Consider the following 12313-nt stretch of genomic DNA (forward strand, 5'->3'; position numbering starts at 1 on the left):
GGACTGAGCTCCCAAGGTCCCAAGGAGGAGCAGAAGGAGGGAGAACATGAGCAAAGAATTCGGGACCACGAGGCGTGCATCCACCCACTGAGACAGTGGAGCTGATCTACGGGGAGCTCACCAAGGCCAGCTGGACTGTGACCGAAAAAGCATGGGATAAATCGAGCAATTATTTTAAACAGACTTCCTCTCTCGGTGGTTTGTTTCTCCTGGCTCTGCTTCTGGCAATGTCTCTGCAGTCTATATCCATAACTGTAACTCCTGGGTCAGGGAGTACACCAGGTACCACGAGCGGCTGCTGACTGGCCTGAAGGGCAGCAAACGGCTTATTTTCATAGACTGTACTGGGAAGTTGGCTGAACACATAGAGCATGAACAACAGAAACTCCCTGCTGCCTCCTGGGCTCTGAAAGAGGACCTAAAGGTATTCCACAATGCTCTCAAACTAGCTCACAAAGACACCAAAATCTCTATTAAGGTTGGTTCTACTGCTGTTCAAGTAACCTTAGCACAGAAAACAAAAGTATTGGGACAACCCAGCTTTTTAAATGACATCTACTACGCTTCTGAAATTGAAAAGATCTGCCTAGTGGATAAGAACCAGTTCATCTTAACCATTGCAAACCAAGGCACACCACTTACCTTCATGCAGCAGGAATATAAAGCCGTTGTCCAGTCTATCATTCATATCAGGACCCGCTGGGAGCTTCTACAGTCTCATGCCCAACAGCAGCCCTTTTGGCATTTAGGGCATTAGGTCTTTGGAAGAGCCCTGGGACAATCCCACATAAGTGGCCAGAGTGCCCATATTCCCAGCAAGTCTGGTGAGGCGGAATTATCGTCCTTGTCAAGTTTGGCATTGACCAAGGCATTGATGGCATCTGTAAGGGCAGAAATGGGCCCATTCTGTATGTGAATATCACAGGTGGCCAAGACCCACTTATGAGTATTGTCATTTCTAACAGGGGTGATGACATTACGAGTGATGGTGTTGAGCCACTCCCAGGTTAGCTGTTTTATAAGGATATCCTTGGTAGGCAGATGGGATGCGCTTTTCAACAGCCTTGGTGACACAGATCAAAAGTTCAGCGAATGGTTCCGCAGCCTGCTAGACAAGACTGGGGGAATAGCCTCCAATGTCCTGGTGCATATAAAGTTTGAGGGCCTTGAAGGCTAGGTCGGACACTTGTTGGAAATAGGCATGTAGGCCAATCATGGATTGTGAGACAGGTCAGTGTATTGTCCATGGCCAGTAAGCATATTGAGGGTAATAGTAAGTCCCAATTGCAAATTTGTGTGGGCTTGTGTCTCTGCTGCATCATCATAAGCAGAGCACCATTGGAGGAAAAATGAGGGGTCAAGAACAGCCTTCTACATGGAGTACCGATCGTAATGGGTTTGAAGCTGCATGGCTCATTGTCTGGGTACCTGCTCAAAATAAGGAGAATCGGGGTAGCACTGGTGGCCCTCACACACCCCTGCATGGCTCCTAGTCTGTTCTCAACCTTGCTGCCACTAGGAGAGCACATAGCTGACAAGGACAATATCACGGGAGCCTCCAGATTCCACAGGGATGGGATGCACTCCCAAGTGCTCGAGCATATCAAAAATGGACTGGAACCACAGATGTTAGACCCAGTATTTACCCTCCTCATTCAGTGGCAAACACAGGTGCTAGGCCTTGCCCTGGAAGTTGAAAGTGAGGACATATTCATCATGTCTTGTCTCACTGTGACATACCAGGAAGATACTATGGGAACCAGTGCCTTCTTCCAGCACTAACTGGGCAGCCTTGAGTCGAGAGAACTCATGGAACCAAGGATATCTGAGAGGGGCTGATTTTGCTCAGTACCCTCTGACTCCCCCAGAACAGGAAGTATCCAGGGGAAAGTAGGGGGTTGAGAGGGAATAAACTGTCCTTGCTGGGAGTCCCTCCTCAGTGGGAATGAAAGGGGGCAGTTCCGGGGGAAGTAGTTTCTTTGAGTCAAAGCAGGAGGCTACAATGGAGGCAGAACTAAGAGAAAAGGATACTGACCCATTAACCCCCTGTAACAGGTGGTCATTATTTTCGCTGGGTCCCAGCAGCAGATCCTGGCCAGGCAGACTCTCTGAATGATTCTGGCATGGCAACCGCAGGCTGTCTGTGTTATCCTTTGTGATGAAGGAGATCCCAGGGACTTGGGGAAGGTCATGGGATGGTGACTAATAGCAGGACAGAGTCCTGGGCTTAGACTCTCCTGGATGTCAGACACATTGTCTCCAGAACATACTCTGAAGGACCTTCTACCTCTACCACAAACATGTTCTCCCTGTCAGGCATCTCTAGGCCATGACTGTGTGGACATCAGTGATAGCAGAACAGGGAATGCTGAGTCGAGGCCCGGATGCCTTGGTTGGTACAAAGAACTCCAAGCGGCTTCCTCCTCCTCCTCCTCCTCCTCCTCCTCCTCCTCCTCCTCCTCCTCCTCCTTCTCCAACACATCTGCCTCTGAGTCTACCCTCCTCCCACTAAGGTCAGCCCAGCCATCTCTCCTCCATGATCCACTCCTGCTGGGTCAGGGGCAGCTTCTTCAGCCCCCTTAAAACTAAGCAGCTCTTCCCTCTCTACCATTCCTCCTCCATCTTCCAAGGTTCCCCCTCTACAACTCAGTCTCAGCCTCTCAAAGTGGTGAGCTCATCTGTGCCCAGGGGATGTGGCATCACTAGTCAACTCCCTACCAACCAACTGTCCCAACACCCCCAGAGGAATTGGAGTTGGTGTTTCCATCTGGGACTGGAGGGCCAGATGTGGTCTCCAGAGGCCCAGCTGGGGAGGAAGTGACAATGGCTTCTTGCCCCTGCAGGACACCTCATACAGAATCTCTGACTGAGCGACCCACTGAATGGAGGATAAAGCATTTCTTGAGCTTCGGCTTTGAGGACATTATGGAGGAGGAAGAGATTGAGGATAGAAGGGTGCCAGCCAAGTCCTCAAAAGAGAGAGATGGGCCCAAAGCATCCAGGGGCCCGCCTACCCTGCAGCTGTCAAGGAACAAGTCATGTGGTGGCGCAATCTTCACACCAGGGCTCAATGGGGCCAAGACAGTTGGGGAGAGTGAGCCCAAGGCCTGGGTTACCTCAGCTTCAAAGTGCTGCAGAAATAGCTCAGCAAAATGGCAAGAAAAGGCAGCATCTGCTCCAGGCTCTACATATTTTTGGTGGGAGGACAGAGGTGAAAATGGCTGGCAAAATCCGGGGCACAAGCCCTCATAGAGAACTCACAGAACTCTTGCCAACTTTGGGGAGAGGGTGATGATAGCACTGGCAGAAAAGGGAAGGCCCATCCTCCAGATAAGGGGCACCAGCCATGATGGGCCCCAGGAGGACCCTGTGAGGAGGGGCAGCAAAGAAGAAAGCAGCCAGAAGACATGGGTTGAGCGGCAACAATTGCGTCTCCGTCTCCACGCTCTACTTCAGGATCAAGCTAGTGGAAGTAGCCGCCTTCTGAAAAGAACATTCCAGTCGCAGAAGGAAAAGTGGATTCAACCACAGTCAAACAGCCAAAGCCTTCCTGTGAATTAAGAGACTGGCCACCGCCCTAATGGCCTTTAACAGGGGGTCACATAACCAGGTTAGTTGTGGAGACTAGGGGAGGAAGCCCAACAGTCCACACTCCAAAAAGCAGTCGGGACTCTTCATAAAGCAAAAGAGCCTTCAGACAACCCCGGAGAGTGGACTCAGGCAAAAGTTGTCCAGTTGCTCACAGGCCTCAAGGGAGTCCACACTAGGACATGGATGGAAGTGAAAGAGAAATTAGTGTTCACAGACCTAAAGTGCTGCTTATAGTGAGGGGCTTTCGCGGCTTGTTAGACTGAAGTCGTAGGCTCACACAGTGTCTCCGGGCGAAAAGTACCAGTCAAAGGGTCCTTTATCGGTTCTACCTCCTGGGTGGTCAGCCCTTATGTGAAGGTACCCAATGAACCGAGTCACGATGGAGAGTTCCTAACTAGGAAGACAAACAGGATAAAAGAAAATGTAGGAATAGGAAAGAAAGTCCCAACTCACTAAGACCTTAGAAAATGAAAATAGGGGTCAACTCACTGAAAACAGCCGAAGGTGGTGAACTCAAGACCATGACAGAGAGTTGGGATAGGGACAGCAGCGGAGGCAGCAAGAAAGAAAGAAAAACGCCCAAAAGAGGGTAAAGAGGACCCAAAAACGAACAAAATGAAAAGGTCCATCCACACTGGGTGCCACTTTGTAGTTGCTGCAGACTCGTTACTGCTGCCTGCTGTGCAGATCAGGGCGAGCAGACGCGGAGACAAGGGGCATAGATGCTGAGAGATTCCAGCGTAAAGGCTCTATATTGTAAAAGGGTTGGGGTTCTGGGGGGTTAGGGGAATTAAACTGCCACAGGATTTGAAACTGGCAGTCGTTGCTGGTGCATTGTAATTGGCTAGTAGTGTGTGTCATTAATTGCAATGCTTTTGGCCCGCTGACAGGTTTTTTGGCCAATTTTGTTTATTTATTATGAGTTTGCAAGCACTAGCTTGTGCTTATGGTATTCCCCTGCCTTGATACAGAACTATACTCTGGAACTGTGAGCTAGAATAAACATTTTCTTCTTTAAGTTGCTTTTTAAAATATTTATTTGCAATTACAGCATGCACTCGTGCACGTGCGTGTGTTACATGAGTATCACAGCATGTGTTTGGAAGATCTTTCTTTCTACCATGTCCATCCTGGGGATGGAATGCAGCAAGTGCTTTAAGCCACTGGGCCATTTTCCTAGTCCTAGCTGCACATTTTTATGTCTTAGTCTGTGCCTATAACCGTTTCTATAGCCAGAATAATACCAATGTCTATATGTATCTCCATATATAGACCTCTATACCAAGCTATAGTTATCTTTCTCTGCATATGTCAACAAAGAGTATGCACATTCAGAAACATAGATAATACTTCTATTATGTTTATTGTAATGATAGAGAGTCATTAATACATTAGTGTTCAATAAATACTTGTTGAAGTATTTATTGTAAAGAAGTCCCTATAATGTTTTATGTTCTGGCAAAGACTAGGTGTTATGTTCTGTATTTATTGTTATAAAGCTAATATGAGCAGAAAATCCAGCATTAAACTTGCTTATCATTATGGAATGTTTTATCTCAGGCAATTTCAAGTTCAGCAGCAGAGTTGATGTGAGGCTCAATGTTGTCATCCAAAGGCTTTGTCCTGCTTCCCTCTATCACCCTGGTACCTGCTTCCCTTCAAAGTGACTCTCAAAGGTAATCAGCCTCTGTGTTTCCTTGTTTGTGTGCCCTCAGGGGCCATAAGTCTCTTCTCTTGGTCTTTCTCTTGACTTGCTTCTTCACATCACTATGAGGCAAGCACTGTCCAATTTAAGAAAAATGATGTCATTATAAAAATACTAACTAGCTCACATAAAATCTAGAATGCTTGGGACAGTGTAGCCAGAAGCAATCCTTAAGGCAAATCTCAAAACTCCTCATCATTAATCCCTGTATTTCAGATACCTATGAAGCAGGCACCCTCAATGGCTCAACTAATCAAAAGTGCTCATAAGGCCTCAGAAGCCAAGAGCATGTGGGATGTTCAGCAATGTGCTCAGACCTCTTGTGAGTCATAAGGCTCCAACGCCTTAGACACAAAGAGATTCAGAGAGTGGGAATCCAGTTCAGCCCACACTACAAGGCTGTTAGGAGTCCTTTTTCACATGAGCCACCCACGTGGCCTGCAGTTCCCTGGGAAACAGAGCTGAAAGAGTTGACTCACCACTCTGGAATGCTTTCCTACTCCAGCTGAAGAGAAAGAAGTCGCTTCAGGACAATTATCAGCTGTCCACTGCTCCATGAATATCCCTTATTAGAGGAGTCAAGTACCACTGCTGGCAGAGTTTCAGCTTGCAGCCGTATGGGCTTGAAAAGTCAAGAGACACTGAACATCTAATCCCGATAGGACAAAGATGGCTGTAGAGCTCTCAAGGCAAGCATGGCTCAGCCAGCAGCAAACAATGACAGTAGCTCATCTGACAACAGTGGAAGCAATAACCAGAACAGGTTCCCTGGAGCATTGAATTACACCCCTAGGGGTGCTGAAAATACTCTAGAAAGGGAAAATGTACAAGCCTTGAGGATTCCTTAACAACCAACCAAGTGAAGATTTAGAAGCAGCAGGTATTAATTTAGAGAGAGAGAAAGAGAAAGAAAGAGAGAGAGAGAGAGAGAGAGAAAGAGAAAGAGAGAGAGAGAAACATGTCTCAGGGGCATGTGTGCAGACCACATTTGTGATTAGAGAAACACCTGCCAGTTTTCCTGGAAAGGAAAAGACACTCAGAAGGAAAAGAGAGGCTTTGCTAATTAGCTTGCTTCCTTTTCTTCTCCCAGAATGTGTGAGACTGCTTTCCTGAAGACCTGACCTCCAGATTTTTACAAGACTGTTCTCCTACAGACTTGAAATCTCAACAATTCAGGACATTTTTCCCCCAGAAAAGTTGGCAGTACAACAGAGAACTGTTTCGCTTCCTCTGCCTCAGCCACTTAAACTATATTACTGTATTACCATCTTCAAAGAATAAAAGTCTAGCTAAATTCTTAAAATTTATTTCATAAATCTATTGACTACCCCTGCCCACATATTCACAAGAACATGATTTCCATGAGCACAAGGCCCTTGTATATCTTGTTAGTGGATCCCTCAAGGCTTAGAGCAAGAACTGCTGCATATGCCATGCGTTCAACAAATATTGTTAGAACTATTTGATGTGCTCAGATAAAAACTCAGGCCGAGTGACAGTGCCTATAATCCTAGCACACAGAAAATTAAGGAAGAAGGATATGGAGTATGGGCTGCTTAGCAAGACTTCATCACATACATGCACATCAAATATCAGGTCTTCAAGCCTTTATTTGAATTGTAGCACATTTTAAGGAATTTCTGCAAAATGACCTTTGTCCAGTCCTGCCTGGGATAGCGCTCTACCTAACTCCATCCCTACACTCTACTTCAGAAACACTTTTCACCTAGTCAGCTGCTTCCCCAATCTTCTAGTTCTCCTGGTTCAGTCAGTCTTTCAACAAGGAAAATGAAAAAAGCACCATAGAAAAATGGCAGAGAATAAGTCAAGATAGAAACAAAAGTCTGGGTCTGGAGAGACGGCCCAGAGGTTAAGAGCACTGATTGTTCTTTTAGAGGTCCTGAGTTCAATTCCCAGCAACCACATGGTGGCTCACAATCACCTGTAATGAGATCTGGTGGCCTGTTCTGGCGTGCAAGCATAAATGCAGACAAAACACTGTATTGGAATTGTAGTGGGGTGTAGAGACAAATATTTTAGGGGCCTGGTTAAGATGGTAAATTAGGTTAGAACTAGGTAATGGTTCATGAGAAAAAAAAAAGAGAGGCAAAATCAGCTTTTCCTACATATTATGTAAAGTATACAATTACACAACTCCTGTAACTAAGTTGAGTTAATTTTCAACCAATGCCTGGCCAGTGTATGAAAGTCAGGTACCAACCCAAGTCCTGCAGTGATTTGAAAAGCATAGTAAAGTGGGAATCTGAGAATGCAGGATGGAGACAAAACTAGATGTGAAAGCCAACATACCAACAGGCTCACCTTTGAGAGTGTTCCTATCAACATACCAACAGGCTCACCTTTGAGAGTGTTCCTATCAACATGTGCACGTGCGCACACGTAGAGGTTTGTAAAGTACCATCTACGGTAACAGTGGTGCCTAAGAAATATTTGTGAGAATTAGGGAAATTAATGCATTATGTTCACTACCTTTGTTGAGGCAAGTAGTTCCTAATACATACAAATCATCACACTGTATACCTTAAATTTATACAGTCTGTCATCTTTATCTCAGTAAAGCAAAAAGACAGGGACGGCGGAAGTAACTAAAAGTCAATGAAGACGAAAACACAAATAATTACTGTACATGAAGCCAATACAGCCAATAGCCATTCATTCGCCATATGTCTAAGTACATTATTACTGCTCCTATTCACACATTTGAAAAGTAGTTGCCTCGATGCTCCAGAAATTGCGGTAGAAGCTACTGTTCCTTCTGTCAGTATTAAGCCCTCCAAAAGCACGACCAATAAATAACTGTAGAGGACCACTGCGGCGCCACAGCGGGTGGGAAAGGGTGAAGAAGACCCTAACACACGATGCCCTGGAAGGTATCGGACTCCCCGAGGAGATAAGCAACGAGGACAGTGTTGACAGACAGGAGTCAGGCTGCCCTTCCAAGTCTTAGCTTTTTAACAGGAAGAATTTTTTAATCCCCTTTTCGGAAGACTGTTTAACAAACTAAGATGTTGAAAATGCTAACACTGTGTGGAAATTAGAGATTTCATTATTTAGTTGTATGCCAGAAGCATTTCTCAAACCATCTTAAGAAAAATCCATAAAAGTATAACAGTCTGATTCATTGGTCTTGTTAAGAGGTTAAATTCAGAAGTTTGCTTCCCAGTTTTTAGTTATTTATTTATTTATTTACTCTCCTGGGGCTTTAATGGACATTAAAGCTGCTAACTAGACTATGGTATTTGTTTTCAGGTAGAGTTCTTACTACAAGTAACATAAACTCAAAGTGTCAGATCTGAAGAAAACCATAAAGGTCTGCTACCCAAACCAGTAGCTTACAATGAATTACCCTCAGTAACTGACAGGACTCATTCCCCTTGACCACAGTAGCTAACAGTACTTATTCCCCTTCACCACAGTAACTAACAGGACTCATTCCCCTTGACCACAGTAACTAACAGTACAAATTCTCCTTGACCACAGTAACTAACAGTACAAATTCTCCTTGACACAGTAACTAACAGTACTCATTACCCTTGACACAGTAGCTAACAGTACTCATTACCCTTGACATAGTAACTAATAGTACTCATTCTTCTTAACCAAAACTGCTCTGATGTTGTTCTTATAGCTTCCATATGTTTCTTCAAAACAAAATTCCACTGAAAAGGTGTGTGTTACAGTCCCTAATCAGAAGAAAAGAAAATATATAAATTTCATTTTGCCTCTCTACATTTATTTATTTGTTCAACTTAGTCCTACAGAACTTAACTGGAGTATCTGTCAACCAATGGAGAAGAAAATCCACTATCTTGTCCTCGAGGTGTTTACACTCTGGTTCAAGAGGCTGACACAGAGATAATCTGATTGAGATGGAGTAAAGCCACACAGGGCTTTGTCAAAAGAAATGTGGGCACTGGTGTAAAGTGACTGACCTAAGGCTCTGACCCTTAAATAGGGTGCAGGACACAGGAAAACCAGGGGCCAAAACATCAGGGACTCATATAATGAGAAAAAGATGAGAGCTCAGAGGGTCAAATAGTTGGTACAGCTGGCCTTTGAGGTGCATTTCCTATGACAGGTTTCCAATAAGTAGCTGACTGATTGACTGAATAACTGGCTGATTTTTCTCAGATAATATAAACTTTATAACGGAGCTCATAGGTCATTGAAAAGTATGTGAATTTTGTTTTGCAAATTAGAGCTAAAAAGTACAAATATGTATAATGATGTTGTGAAACTGTGAATGCGTAAAACAGGCCAGGTATTAAGAATGTAACCATGGGGGAAATGCCATGTGTTAAGGTTCTGTGGGCAGATAGATATCTCACATGCAATCCACCCCCCGAGGCTGAAGAAGGGACTTATGATATAATATGGTGTCAGTCTGCACTCATGGACCAAGGACAATAGGGTTATAGAAGGTGGCTTCCTGAATTCCATCTAAGGTGGGCAGTCACACTTGAAGTAGTCTGAAGGACAATCAGAAGCCCATCTCTATGTCCAGTGACACTGTACAAACATCTTTCAGTTCCGTCAGGCTGTCCCTAACCCTCCTCAACATCCCACACTTGGTGCTGATCCTCTCCCTTTCACCATCCCTCCTTTAACAATAACCCCAAAAGGTCCAATGCAGGCATTCCTCACACATAAAATCCATGGAAACCCCCCAAGTGTCAGATCGTAGTTGAAAATGTAGCAGTCACTAACCACTGAAAAGTCGGAGACACCTAGGATAGAGCCTATCTGCACTGGAGAAGAGAAAGTGTGATTCTGGCGGCATCTGAGCTCAAGTGGCTAGGAGCCTTCCTCAGTCAAACAGAGGCGTTTCTTCACAGATAACACTCATGCTAAGATTATGAATCTCATTTTGAGGAAAACTTTGTATCACTTTAATATGTTCCCCGTAAGATTTACACACAGCATGAAAAATAACCCATGGCAAGGTCATTTCTGTGCCATTACGGGTATCAAATGACTGTCGCTGTGAATGTAAGAAGTTGGAGAGGTTACAGGTTCGCGGGGCTAGATTCGGTGTCATGGCGCCACGCTGCTGCTTTGCTGACCTCCCGGTGCTCCTGGGTCTTTCTCTAGACTCACACTGTCCCGACAGTGACAAGAGAGAGCAGCAGAATACAAATTCTAAATAGCAAGCTTACAGGGATGCCACCCATGGAGAAGAAGCACGAACCAGGAAATTTATTTTTAAAAAACTTAATAAGGTTTATTTCATGGAAATTTTGGGTGTAAATTACTGAGTTGTTTTCCTACATCATAAACATCAGTTTGCTGTATAGAGGAATTGAAGGTATGCACTAATAATGTTCCGTTATGAAGTGTCTCACTTTATTTTCTAACCTTGCATTCAAATTATTATCTGCATATATTTGTGTGTGATTTGTATGTTTGCATGTGTGTTCGCACATGTATGGGCACATGAAGATGTTTGTACATGTATATGCAGATCAGGAATGTATTATCCTTCATCCTTGTTCTTTCTGTTTACTGAGGCATGATCTGTCCCTGAAACTGGAGCTAATTCAGCTAGTCTAGGAGACCTGTTTGCTCCAGAGATTTCCCCTGTGTTCGCCACCCAGAAGTGGAATGAAATATGCACGCACTCTCCTGGTTGTTTGTGTGGTACTGAGGATCTGAACTCCGGTCCCCACACTTGTCCAGCAAGGGCTTTATCCCTGAGCCAATTTAAATATTTGTAACACTTTTATCAGCACCTACTATTCATTTTCTGTTTGCCTGTCTTACTTGCATTTTGGGTTTTACACTAAAGAACTAACTTTGACCAGATTTCGGCAAAAAGCTAACATGCTGAAAAAAAAAAAAACCCCATTGGGTTATTTCATAGAGTTCAAGGAAAAATCAAGAAGGGAAAAGGAAGTGAGAGATTTTAGAGAAATTAGCAGGGAGACTTGGAGAGACTTCCCACTGCAGATACTCCTTTCAAATTAGTTCCTGTGATGTCAACCTTATGGCTTTCTTCAACCACACCTCCATTTCAGTTTTTTGGAAAGAGCTCTTATTGGATACAAGTTAGATCAAATATTCTACTGGAAAAAAGTTTAATAATAATGTGTATTAATGGGAATTTAAACCTAGCCACTGGAGAAGCCAAAAGTACAGAAAATAGAGAAATTTCTTAGAAGGGGGAAACCTGGTTAACTAATAAATCACTTCAAAAGATACATTTCCATTTCAAGTAACTCTTTTCTGCTGTAGTTTTTACCTCTCCTTCCCTCCCTCTGTGCACTCATATTTCTTGAAAGTTTTGATTTCTTCGGCCCCTGTAGCCCTGTCCATACTGAGAAAAATATTCCAAGGCTCATTCTTCTTTGCTTTGCTTTTTTCCTTCCCCTTATTCAATGGCATTAGTATCAGACAAAACTTCCAAATTCATCCTGAAAACTACCTTCCTGTTTTTAAATAATCTATTTCATTCATACTTAAAGAGTAGTATTTCCCCAGTTAAAAACTACAATTATGTGAAAAATCATAAAAATCATCTTGGAATTATTACTATCAATTTGCCCTTTCTTGATGTTAGGTTTCAGCCCTGGCACAAACAGCGGAAGTGCCTGTTGCAATGGCTACTCTTGGCTGTCAGCTTGACTACATCTGAATGACACGTGCCCTTAATCCAGCCCTTGAGAAGGCACACCTTTAATCTGGGCCACACCTCCTGCTGGGAGTCTACATAAGGACAATGGAAGGCTGTGTTCTTCACCTGCCTGCCCTCACCTCCTTCGCCACATCCATTCCTTCTTTGAGATCCCAGAAGTGAAACCTCCTGGAACTGAGCTGCTACTAAATTCTGGGACTTTCCATTCATGACTAGCTGTTGTTGGACTGAAGCCTGTAAATTATTCCAGTAACTTCACACACACACACACACACACACACACACACAGGTGTATGTCCAACAACATTCTCAAGCAAGACACTCATCTTTCTTCACATCGTGTGTGTGTGTGTGTGTGTGGGGGG

At 44.1% G+C, this 12313-nt stretch overlaps 1 pseudogene; it reads right to left on the reverse strand.

Annotated features, from left to right (window-relative positions):
• Positions 1 to 1500: 1500 nt before the first annotated feature.
• LOC121432485 lies at positions 1501 to 3348 on the reverse strand (annotated as a pseudogene).
• Between the last annotated feature and the right edge of the window lie 8965 nt (positions 3349 to 12313).

This window comes from Microtus oregoni, unplaced genomic scaffold (genome assembly GCF_018167655.1).
Source record: "Microtus oregoni isolate MIOR12 unplaced genomic scaffold, Mior012 000034F_ref0000314, whole genome shotgun sequence".
Classification (NCBI taxonomy): domain Eukaryota; kingdom Metazoa; phylum Chordata; class Mammalia; order Rodentia; family Cricetidae; genus Microtus; species Microtus oregoni.